The sequence below is a fragment of the Styela clava genome, chromosome 13 (assembly GCF_964204865.1).
Source record: "Styela clava chromosome 13, kaStyClav1.hap1.2, whole genome shotgun sequence".
Classification (NCBI taxonomy): domain Eukaryota; kingdom Metazoa; phylum Chordata; class Ascidiacea; order Stolidobranchia; family Styelidae; genus Styela; species Styela clava.
In genome coordinates, this window is record NC_135262.1 from 20,233,662 (window position 1) to 20,246,775 (window position 13,114).

Sequence of the window (13,114 nt, forward strand, 5' to 3'; positions counted from 1 at the left end):
AACTGGAGTCCGCAGACCCCTGGGGTTCCAGGGGTGACTGCACAAGGGAGCCACAACTATATGAAAAGAGTGCAATCGATCTTTAATGATTGACATCAACTAAAAAAAACATTGTATCTTTTTGGTTGAGCGTCGCGAAAGAATATCCATTGTTGTCAGGAAAAGCAATTGAAATTTTATTGCCTTGGCAGCATTTTAGGGTGGAGTTTAAAAACCGCACTTAACTTAAACCTGGATTAGGACTAATCTCGGGTTAGTTAAACTCGGTTTAACTTCGATAGTTAACCGAAGATCAAAAACCTAGTTTAGCGGTTACTTAACTAATCCTGGTTTAAGTCCGACGCCACGAGGCATTTCATCAAAACGTCGTGGCATGTTGCTCTTTGACCCCGTATTTCCATGGCGATGACAACGCGAACACAATTTTGTTGTAATTTGCTGTCTTTGCAAAGTCGGTTTTTGATGTATTTCGTTGATTTTGCCGAAGCAAAACAAGCTGGGCGGTAGAACTACGAAGAGCTGACGCGCTTACACGAAATATCGAAATAATAACAACTTATCATAAATAGAATTCTTCCCACTACTGGTACAGTCTACAACTACAACAGGGTCGGCCAGCCTTTTTGGTTGAAGGGCCACATGTAATTCATTAATAATTGCGCGGGCCAATTGACATGGTAGTTATGATCTAGTTTTGCTACAATACTACAGGTTAATAATAAAAAAATACCCTCACATCAAACTTTCACAATTATCAAAACAATAAAACTGTTGTTTTCCAACCATTGACGGGTCGCCATCAGTGGTTATTCCCGAAAGTTTAGCCAAAGACAAGACGCTTAATCATTTTTATCACAGCTCTCGAAAAATCAATGCTTCTAGTCGTACCCTTAACAATGGCTGCGGTCTCCACGGTAATTTTATATCATCATTAACTACCCGCAAAAAGATAGCAAGTCACCAACTGAGCAGTAAACTTAATGTCAGCGCTTCCTCAAGCGCCAAGGAATACAATAAAAAATTTCCCTCTTTTGCAATTAAAATTCTCGCAATAGAATTCCCAAGCTCTTCAACAAGACGAGTTATGGTCTGTCTCGACAGGCTATTTTTGCAAAACACCTAGGAATGCTTCTACATATGGCCCGCGGGCCACGAGTTGGACGACCCTGGTCTACAACACCAATTGAATCTAATATTTTTCTTCCAAAACCTCAGCGTAACAACAAACAGACTTAAATTATAGAACCCACATCCTACTTAGAGTGAAAACAGACAAATGAACACACTTCAGCTGAAAACCTATCCCTGGCAAGTTCTGGGCCACAGGCTTTTACATATTTAACATTTTATTATTTTGAAAATTTGTATTGCAAAAATAACTAATATTCATTCGTTCAAATGAATGCTAAAATGTACTGGCATTCAAGAAATGGAAAAAGTATAGAATCAATTCGGAAGAGGTGCTAAATTTTATCCTGGCTCTACAGCTTTGAGACAGATGCACACAGACACAGGTGCAATCATAGTTGTTGCTTTCGTTGCTATTTAAAGTTTCATTTATTTATTCTGCGGAAGACTCGCCAAGTGACGAAAAATTGACATAACTACGTTTGCTTCAAATGTTTTAGCACGCAAGAATTATTTGTTTGTTAAGCTTAAGTTAACCGGGTTCCACATATTTGTTGGACACAAAGGCGGGTTCCACATATTTGTTGGACACGAAGTCGTAAAATAAAACACTGCTGCAACCTTGACTTGACAACACTTTTACTATAATCCTATCCATAACAGTTGTTTGTCTTCATGACCTGAACAATATAAATGAAAGTACAGGGTTAAGATAGTATATTGATGAAGTGCGCTAGATATTAAAGAAGCAAATTCGACCTAGACAATGACTAAAACCGAATAATTTGTATTCGAATTTGTACAGATTTTTTTGTATTCTGAAATGATATTTTTGAATTACGGTACATAAAATCCAATGTATATTTAATTATATGAATTTGGAAAAGTAAAACAGTAGAGTATTTTTAGTTTTCAGATATTAAATGAAGGCTCTTTTGTCTTCGATTGTGATTGCATGTCGAACAACTTTGCTCTACTCTAAAATCATGTGACACTAGTTTTGCCTGCATGTAACAAGAAATGACTAATGGGAATGATTTTGAAAAGTTTGTCACATCTCGGTTACTTGAACAGATCTGGGACAATACCAATAAGAAATTTACCTTAAGCATTTGGTTGATAAAAGTATCCTTACATAATGTGAGTCACATTATACGAATAATACAGATTATACACACAAACTAAAAATAATTCTCATTTAACAGCTGATACTAAAGAAGCTCCTATTTTTACTGAAAATTGCGAACATAAATTTAGGACAGTTTACATACAAATAATATGACATTTAAATAGTGACAAGCTCACAAATTTGCTCTTCCAATGGAGCTGATGGGAATGATCATCATCATGGCACTCAGACAGTTTACTTGATTTGAAACAGCTGTAGAAATAAATGAAAAATCAGAAAATAATGTTACATTAAAGAAATAGTTATGATAGCATGAACCATTGCATTCATGATCATTCGTGATAAGTTGATGGCAATATATAGTTATCAATATACTCATTCCTGCATTCTAGCATGTGGTGAAATTCATGGGCATGGTACTACAATATTCTAGTTTCATTTTATATAGCAAGAGTCAGAATTACTAATACCATAAATATCGTACATCTGTGCATACAGCATACGAATAACATGCAATATGATTTTACATTGGTGTATATCAAAATATCCAGCCAACCTTCTACTATCTATTCGCTTCTTGCCTATTTTTTTGATCCAACTTCGGGAACTTGCAGACTTGCAGACATTGTTTGCTGTCCAAGTTTGCAGATATAAGCTAAAGTAACTACTGAACTAATATATTAGTCTTTAATGGATTTTCTGTCACTGAAATGTTAAACTTCTGGAATAGAACTTGAGCCTGCAGCAATATTGAAACATAACATCTTTTTTGATCTGTGAAATCAGCGACGGACATGTCATCCTCAAGATCCTGTGACACTCCTCCTGAACCACCAAAGTGAAGAAGTCCCACAGATCGCGTTGCTGCCAATTCTTCCACAGTTACCAATATAACAGAATCTAATGTCTCTAACTTAGTCTCTGTACTTGAAAGCACTTTGCTTAAAACATTAAGGCTCGCAATACCTACAATCATACAGCAACACTTGGAAAAACTAGCTATGGATGTATCTTCCACCACTCCAACTAGCATCGGCATCCAGGAATCTTTATTGTCGCTTGATGAGTCGCTTAAGCAAGTTAAATCTCAGCTATCTTCCATAAGCATAATAAAAGATGAAGTTAGTGATATAAAAAGAAGCCAAGACTTCATCTTCATCAATGCCAACTATAAGGAACTAAACAACGTTACTGCTAAGAATAACAAAAAAATTCGGGAACTTGAAAATATTGTTGGAAATCTTGAAGAAGAAATTGATATTCTAACAGAACGCCAACAAGACCAAGACCGCAGATCCAGACTCAACAATCTTGAATTTCATAACATTCCATATGCAGCTGATGAAAATTGTGAAAATCTGGTCATTAAAGTGGCAGCCCGAATTACTGTTCCGCTGCGTTCATTCGACATCTCGAACTGCCACAGGATGTCCAAATATAACAACAAAAAACCATCGCCAATCATTGTTGGACGTTGCAAAGAATAAAAACATTTACTCCAATTTCTACGAATTCGAACCAAATCAACGCCCGAAACTAGTTTTCGTGTTTTTATGTTTGTTGTTTACTTTTTAGTTTTGTTTGTTTACAAAAAACAGCAGCTAATCAATTAATTGGTATTCGCATTTCGGCACAGGCACCGTCACATAACTTCTAAATGTTTTTGTATTCTTCACGACTTTCACTCATCAAAATTATTTACAACATTACAAGTAAGCTTTGCCCGGGAAATTTATTTTCTCGTGATCATGTACTCTGTTCATTAATTTATTCTAGTATGATTGTCTTGGTGTGTTTCACGTGTGTGAATGTAAGTGAATGGGCACAATCGCTGGTTACAGCGTTCGTTATAAACCTATATATAGGTTTTGCCCGTTTTCCCGATCTTTCAGTTGACCTTGTCTGTGTTTTTTTTATTTGTGTTGTAGACGAAAGATCGAAATAAAATTGTATTGTATTGTATTGTAAACTTCATAAACAGAAAAACAAGACACCAAATTTTGAAAAATCGTCGCCAGCTCAGATCATCGAACATTCAAGAAGATTTTCCACATCTTGCAAGATCTACCAAAATATTTGTAATTGAAAACCTCACTGATACCAATAAAAAATTATTCTTCAGAGCCAGAAACTTGAAGAATGAATGTGGTTATAAGTACTTATGGACTCACAATGGAAGAGTACTTATAAAAAAGAATCAAATGACTAACACCATCCCCATTATAACTGACGATGACCTTTCTTTAATCAAGTAAGGTTATTTGTTTATTTAATTTTGTTCATGTATTTTTATTTCTATACATGGCTTGGTCAAATAATATGTTTTCTATCTGTTTATTATTACTTTCATATAATCTTAGTCATCTAAATGGCTGGTCACTGTAGTTATTCTCAATCAGGTTTCTCCTGTGATAATCTTCTGTGCAACAATTTAGAGGTTGTAAATTTGGACTCTATTCAAACATCATCTGATTTGGTGATCTTTCATATGAACATTCGCTCCCTTCAAAAGAATTTAGATCATTTGACTACACTATTATCAAATTTGCCATCACCTCCTCATATAATTGCTATAAGCGAATCTAAATTACCCCAAAATCATGTCTTCAATACCATCGATGGCTATAATTTCCTTCATGCCCCATCTGCCACTAAAGCAGGTGGTGTTGCTGCTTTTATCAGGGATGACGTTACGTTTAATGAAATTACAGATTATAATATCGTCTATTCCAACTGCGAAAATTTGTGGATTGAGATCAGTTTGGCAAATACTGTCAGCAGATTGGTTATTGGCATTATTTATAAACATCCTCGTAATGACATAACTTATTTCACTGATATTTTTGAAATATCTTTAGCTAAATTGGCTAAGAAACACTTTTTGATAGTCGGTGACTTTAACATTAACTTGCTTTCAACATCCAGTAATGTCCAAATTACCAATTATGTTAATATGCTCATTTCTCATAATGCCTTCTCCTTGATAACCAAACCCACTAGAGTAGGTCAAACTTCTGCAACATTGATCGACCACATGTACACCAATTTGACAAATTTGAAAATTAATTCCTATGTTGTTCTATCAGATATAACAGACCATTTCCCAATAATGTGTTCTCTTAGTGGTGTAACACCTATTCATAAAAATGATTGCATAATTTCTAGGGACATGTCAAACTTCTCGATTGACTCTTTTCGCACAGATGCACAGAGCATTTTTGATAACTTGTTTGATACATTTCAATTGAATGCCCTGAACTACAATAGTGCTTTTGAAGAATTTATACTATCAATCAATACTCTAATTGATCGCCATGCTCCCCTTCGGCCACTTTCACGACGACAGAAAAGGTTAAAACTAAAGCCCTGGTTGAGTAAAGGGTTAAATAGCTGTATTCGACACAAAAATAAGATTTTCAAATCCCATTTTCTGAAAGGTAACAGCTCTCAACGCTCCTACTTTAAAAATTATAGAAATGTTTTGTCAAAAACATTGTATAAAGCAAAACAAATTTATTACCAAAATCTTATTGCCCAAAACCAGGTAATCCAAGGACAACATGGCAAATAGTTAACCAAATTACACATACAAATAATAAATCCAAATCAAATGTTGATGAAATCTTCCGAGAGAATGGCTGTATCAAGATGGTAATTCAATCGCTACCGAATTCAATAAGTACTTTTCAACAATTGGGTCCAGTCTCTCAGACAAGTTTTCTAATGATATGACTAGCTTCAAACATTTTCTTCGCAATCGTGTAAGCCAGTCCATTTTCATGAGTTTGACTGATTCAAACGAAGTGATAATAGAAATACAAAATCTGAAAGATAGGAAGGCAGTAGGTCCAGACAATATTCCAGCACGGTTCCTTAAACTTGTTGCTGACCTCATTTCGCCATGTTTAGCTGAACTTTTTAATTGTTCTCTCTCGTTAGGAATCTTTCCTTCGTGTCTCAAAATTGCTCGAGTAATCCCCCTCTTCAAATCTGGAAATAAGAAATGTGTTCCAAATTATAGACCGATAGCAATCCTTTCATCGATTGATAAGATATTTGAGCGCTTGATCCATAAGCGACTTATTAGTTTTTTTACTAAATATAATGTTATAAACAGATCTCAGTTTGGTTTTCAGAATAATCATTCGACATGCCACGCCATTTTAGATACAATATCTTATGTTTATGATAAATTAGAGAAAAAAGAGTTCGTTAGCGCAACATTTTTAGATTTAAAAAAGGCTTTTGATACTGTGGATCATGACATTTTAATTTACAAGCTGAATCATTATGGCATCAGGGGACAAGCAAATAAACTAATTACTAGGTATCTAAGCGATAGATCACAATATGTCAAAGTGGGAACTTATTGTTCCTCTCTCTTACCAGTGACTCACGGAGTTCCACAAGGTAGTATATTGGGGCCATTACTTTTTCTAGTAGATGTCAATGACATAGTTCACTGTTCTTCGCTTTTAACCAAATTGTTTGCTGACGACACTAGCCTCCTCGACAGCGACAAATCCCATGCAGCTCTTCAATCAAGAGCAAACGCTGAAATTGCAAAGGTGGCTAATTGAATGAGATCTAACAAACTAACAATAAATATAGAAAAGTCTAAAACATTGTTAATATCACCATATAGGCGTAAATCTCAAAATGGTCTGTCAATCCAAATTGATGGTACAAAACTTGAAAACGTTATTTCTTATAAATACCTTGGCATATATATTGATAACAAATTGAAATGGGATACACAAATTTCAAACCTGGCCGTTAAATTATCCAAGTCGGTTGGGATATTATATAAACTTAAAAGATTTACATCGCTACCTACATTACGCATGGTTTACTACTCCCTTTCCAGTCCCATATTCAATATGGCGTAGTTGCGTGGGCCTCTGCTGATAAATCTTTATTGCACCGATTAGAAATTATGCAGAATCGGGCCATTCGCGCTATTTCTGATGTTGCTTATTGCACACATCTACGGTAAGTCCTATTTATAATAAACTAAGAATTATTAAACTTGTATATATACATAGAATTGAAGTGTTGAAGTTAATGCATCAACACCATAACAATAAACTCCCTGCAGCTTTCACTAACTACTTTTCAAAGCAGAGCAGTATTCACTCCTATGGGACACGGTCATCTGCTAAAGGCTCTTACTTTGTGGATCACTTTTCCACCAAGCTTACTCAAAACTACATCAAATTCGTTGGTGTCAAGTTATGGAACACGCTCACTGACAGTATTTGATCAATGAACTAGGCCTACATCTCCTTCAAACATGCATTAAAAAATCATTACCTTGATGTTTATATTTGCCAGTAGTCTGAAAACATTGCCTTTTCATGTGTCTGATCTTCTTCTAGTCGTATATTCCCTGAACCGTTACCGGTACCATACCGGGATCCAATCGTGTTCTTCCACTGTATTCTAAATTCGCATCGTCATTTACTCTGTAGGCTATGTGCCAAGTTCTGTTTTTCACTTTCGCCAACTTTATCATATAACCTAAATGTGAAAGAAATGCATGCTTCAGCATGCATCAGTTCATTAAGCCAGTAAAGTTCTGTCAAATTGAAATTAACGTTGCTGGGCACGCCGATCCAGTTTTCAAAGTGCTTAGTCATGTTAAAAAAGCGTTATTCTCGTTTATTTGTGTACATTGAGGTATATCGCATTCGCTTGATGGCGCCCTTGCGCTCGTCAATTGCGATACATTGTGTGTTTTTGATTTATTTCAATTTATTATTATTTGTTGACAATGTTTCATGCACGACGAAATAAAATATCTGAATCTGAAAACTTGTGAATTAGCCGATGACAAGATACATACACCGGGGCACAGTGCAGAAGTGATACATGGATATCGTAGGTAAATCTCAGTTCTGCTCACACACAAAATATAACCAAAAGGAATCTTTTGGGCACTGGTAGATCTAAATATCTGAAATTATATCATTTTTGTTAAAACATTTTGAAGTTTATATTACTGTATTAGGACTAGGAGTATCTGTTCGACGGTACCGGTACCACTGCGCAACTGCTTACCATCGAAACTATACTAAAATACTGGGCCCTATGTCTGTTTATGACAACAACCCATATAGCAATAGACTACTGGTACAACTGTAGTCTACGATCTAAGCTAGAATAAATCGTCACAAAAACTGCTAAGAAATTTAAAAAAACGCAAATACAGAAATATATCAATACGCCAGGTATGTACTAGATTTATTATAGTATAGCCCAATTCCACGTTGTAAATAATTTTGTTTTGGGCGTAGTACGGTAGGTACCGGTACAGCACAGGTACGGTACCGTACCCCCGCAAATGCTACATATCGCAGCCTCGTGGTACAGGTATTTATTCGTCGTGACGCTTGTACAGAGCTCCCTGCTACTCCTTTTGTCGCCCCAGAATACAATATAGATCAGGGCTCTCAACAACCTTTCCTGCGGCTCTCGTTAATGCTTTAATTATTTTCAAAAAAAATTTAAAAAAATTTATTTAAAATTAATTATTTTCAAAAAAAAATGTTCATTGAAATAAAATGCTGAGGTCTATTAGTCGAATGGATTCTCCCGTGTTTATTTGCGTAGCGTTGACTAACCTACAAGATGCAATAGTGACGCAACAGTGAGCGTTTTCACGGCCACTCGGACCCTTTTCACTTGGAAAGATTTTAGACATGGCTGTAATCATTGGCTTGCTTCCGTGGATTTTCAGTTTTTGTCGCATTCCCGGATATTATGCATAAATCAAATAACTCAATGATTATTTTAATTCTAGAGCATTTTAATTTTGTTCCAGTAATCGAAATAGTCCCGGAATATCTGGCGATCATCTCAAGCAGCTACTGCACTTTGCATCCTCCACGATTACGACCCGCTTTGACAAACTTATTAGAAATCAAAGCTGAATTAGATGGCTGTTAGTCTAGGGCGGGCAAAATCGAATCTTTTTTCGAATCGAATAATTTGAATATTTTTTATACATAACAGGGATCCAGAACGTCGGAGGTCGATTCGATACACCATTTAGAAATTGATAGAAACATTGAAAAGTCGACAAAAAAGCGTTTTTTTTACTGGTTAATGGCGGCTGATTGTCACTACGATCGTTTTGGCGACGATATCCTAAAGTTGGTATTCTATATTCCCGCCCTTTCTCGTTTTTTGCAAGAATAAGCGGTCGGCGAATTTCGAAGTTTCATATTTCTAATATCCCCTTGCGTTCACATCAGCGACAGCTGTTGAATACATTAAGGGCTGATTTCAAAACCAAATTAATTTTATTCTGAGTTTTATCCTCTGCCTTGGATTTGGACGCTAATTATACCTAATTCCTTCAAGTTTTAACGTATTTTTTTTCAACAAAACAACACCATGTATGTGCCTGGTACAATGGAACTTAAGCTAAAACGGCTAAGGATAGCAACAGCAACCCCAAAGCTACAAGTCTACATACTAGAAAACGAAGAGACGATGAATAAGTATAGCATCAGTGTCAAGAACAATTCATCACGACAGACGAAAATTGGCAAATAATGAAAGAGAGCATACTAAAAGCAGCAAAAGAACACATTCCTGTTACAAAACGAAAGAAAGACAAAAAATAGATGACCCCAGAAATTTTAGACCTAATGAAGGAAAGAAGAAAAGCAAAAGCAGACAAACATAAGTACAGAAAACTAGACAAACAAGTGAAAAATAGGTGCAATGGAGCAAAAGAACATTGAATCAACACACAGTGCAAAGAAATTGAGGCCAACATCGGAATAAATAGCAAAACTATGCATTAAAATATAAAAGAGTTCGCAGGAGAAAAAGTGTCATCAAAAACAGGGTGCCTAAGATCAAAAGATGGAGATATTCTTATGGAAAAGGAAGACATCCTCAACAGGTGATCAGAATACATCACAGAGTTGTATTACAATGATAGAGGGCCACCACTCACCATCAGTAATGAAGATGAACGCCAACATATTCTTGAAGAGGAAGTCCACAAAGCCCTTAAAGATGAAAAAGGGCAAGGCCACAGGACCCAAGGGTGCATTCCGCACATTTGTGTTTTAGGCCAGTACGGTCTTGTGCATGCATCCAGTCTTAAATAATAATAATTGTTCATTTATTTATTTATCACTATTACGAGACGAATAAACATACATACATACATACATACATACACACATACATACATACATACATACATACATACATACATACATACATACATACATACATACATACATACATACATGCAAGACTGAAATCCAGAAGAGAACCGCTATGTTAGAAGACACATTTAACAAGATGAAACCCATCTTCACCAACAGAAATATAAAACTCAGTACCAAAATCAAGACTCTAAAAGCCTACATATGGTCCATCCTTCTGTACGGATGTGAATGCTGGACGCTGACAAAAGACCTCGAGAGAAGACTTGAAGCAGCAGAAATGTGGTATATCAGACGAATTATGAGAATATCATGGATGGAAAAAAAGTCAAACGAAGAAGTAATGAAAAAGCCATATTGATATAATCTGCGTCATTCGTTTCTCGATATTAAAACTGCATTGAAATGCGGGTAGAAGCGTTTATCCACCAGGGCGAATGTAGATTATTTTAAACAGATATGCGCAACAAAATATTCTTTGCCACAAATTTATCACTTTTTTATATTTATTTTTATATTGATGTAACCCTGCTAAACGCTTAAAAACAGTCAAAAACCGTCTAAAAACACCAAGAACCCTGGTAAAACGCTTAAAAACAGTGAAAAACCGTCTAAAAAAACGAAAACCCTGCTAAAACGCTTAAAAACAGTGGAAAAACGCCTAAAAACACCAATAACCCTGCTAAAACAGTGAAAAACCGTCTAAAAACACCAAGAACCCTGCTAAAACGCCTAAAAACAGTGAAAAACCGTATATAAACCCCAAGATCCCTCATAAACGCTTAAAGACAGTGAAAACCCGTCTAAAAACACCAAGAACCCTGCTAAAACGCTTAAAAACAGTGAAAACCCGTCTAAAAACACCAAGAACCCTGCTAAAACGCTTAAAAACAGTGAAAAACCGTCTAAAATCACCAATAAGCCTGCTAAAACAGTGGAAAACCGTCTAAAAACACCAAGAACCCTGCTAAAACGCCTAAAAACCGTCTAAAAACAACAAGAACCCTGCTAAAACGCTTAAAAACAGTGAAAAACTGTCTAAAAACACCAAGAACCTTAGTAAAACGCTTAAAAACAGTGAAAAACCGTCAAAAAACACCAATAACCCTGCTAAAACGCTTAAAAACAGTGAAAAACCGTCAAAAAACACCAATAACCCTGCTAAAACGCTTAAAAACAGTGAAAAACCGTCAAAAAACACCAATAACCCTGCTAAAACGCTTAAAAACAGTGAAAAACCGTCAAAAAACACCAATAACCCTGCCAAAACGCTTAAAAACAGTGAAAAACCGTCAAAAAACACCAATAACCCTGCTAAAACGCTTAAAAACAGTGAAAAACCGTCAAAAAACACCAATAACCCTGCTAAAACGCTTAAAATCAGTGAAAAACCGTCAAAAAACACCAATAACCCTGCTAAAACGCTTAAAAACAGTGAAAAACCGTCAAAAAACACCAATAACCCTGCTAAAACGCTTAAAAACAGTGAAAAACCGTCAAAAAACACCAATAACCCTGCTAAAACGCTTAAAAACAGTGAAAAACCGTCAAAAAACACCAATAACCCTGCTAAAACGCTTAAAAACAGTGAAAAACCGTCAAAAAACACCAATAACCCTTCTAAAACGCTTAAAAACAGTGAAAAACCGTCAAAAAACACCAATAACCCTGCTAAAACGCTTAAAAACAGTGAAAACCGTCAAAAAACACCAATAACCCTGCTAAAACGCTTAAAAAACAGTGAAAAACCGTCAAAAAACACCAATAACCCTGCTAAAACGCTTTAAAACAGTGAAAAGCCGTCAAAAAACACCAATAACCCTGCTAAAACGCTTAAAAACAGTGAAAAACCGTCAAAAAACACCAATAACCCTGCTAAAACGATTAAAAACAGTGAAAAACCGCCAAAAAACACCAATAACCCTGCTAAAACGCTTAAAAACAGTGAAAAACCGTCAAAAAACACCAATAACCCTGCTAAAACGCTTAAAAACAGTGGAAAACCGTCAAAAAACACCGATAACCCTGCTAAAGCGCTTAAAAACAGTGAAAAACCGTCAGAAAACACCAATAACCCTGCTAAAACGCTTAAAAACAGTGAAAAACCGTCAAAAAACACCAATAACCCTGCTAAAACGCTTAAAAACAGTGAAAAACCGTCAAAAAACACCAATAACCCTGCTAAAACGCTTAAAAACAGTGAAAAACCGTCAAAAAACACCAATAACCCTGCTAAAACGCTTAAAAACAGTGAAAAACAGTCACTGATATTTTTGAAATATCTTTAGCTAAATTGGCTAAGAAACACTTTTTGATAGTCGGTGACTTTAACATTAACTTGCTTTCAACATCCAGTAATGTCCAAATTACCAATTATGTTAATATGCTCATTTCTCATAATGCCTTCTCCTTGATAACCAAACCCACTAGAGTAGGTCAAACTTCTGCAACATTGATCGACCACATGTACACCAATTTGACAAATTTGAAAATTAATTCCTATGTTGTTCTATCAGATATAACAGACCATTTCCCAATAATGTGTTCTCTTAGTGGTGTAACACCGATTCATAAAAATGATTGCATAATTTCTAGGGACATGTCAAACTTCTCGATTGACTCTTTTCGCACAGATGCACAGAGCATTTTTGATAACTTGTTTGATACA

At 35.7% G+C, this 13,114-nt stretch overlaps 2 long non-coding RNA genes across 2 annotated transcripts; both read right to left on the reverse strand.

The window, feature by feature from the left end:
* Positions 1-1,289: 1,289 nt before the first annotated feature.
* On the reverse strand, positions 1,290-2,876 carry LOC120348669 (uncharacterized). The gene is made up of 3 exons (XR_013479846.1): positions 2,814-2,876; positions 2,434-2,509; positions 1,290-1,808 (listed from the first exon to the last, which is right to left on the reverse strand). It is a non-coding gene; the product is annotated as an uncharacterized LOC120348669 (long non-coding RNA).
* Positions 2,877-6,107: 3,231 nt separating this feature from the next.
* LOC144431443 (uncharacterized) lies at positions 6,108-7,848 on the reverse strand. Its single transcript, XR_013480010.1, has 3 exons — positions 7,571-7,848; positions 6,644-6,811; positions 6,108-6,247 (listed from the first exon to the last, which is right to left on the reverse strand). It is a non-coding gene; the product is annotated as an uncharacterized LOC144431443 (long non-coding RNA).
* Positions 7,849-13,114: the final 5,266 nt, after the last annotated feature.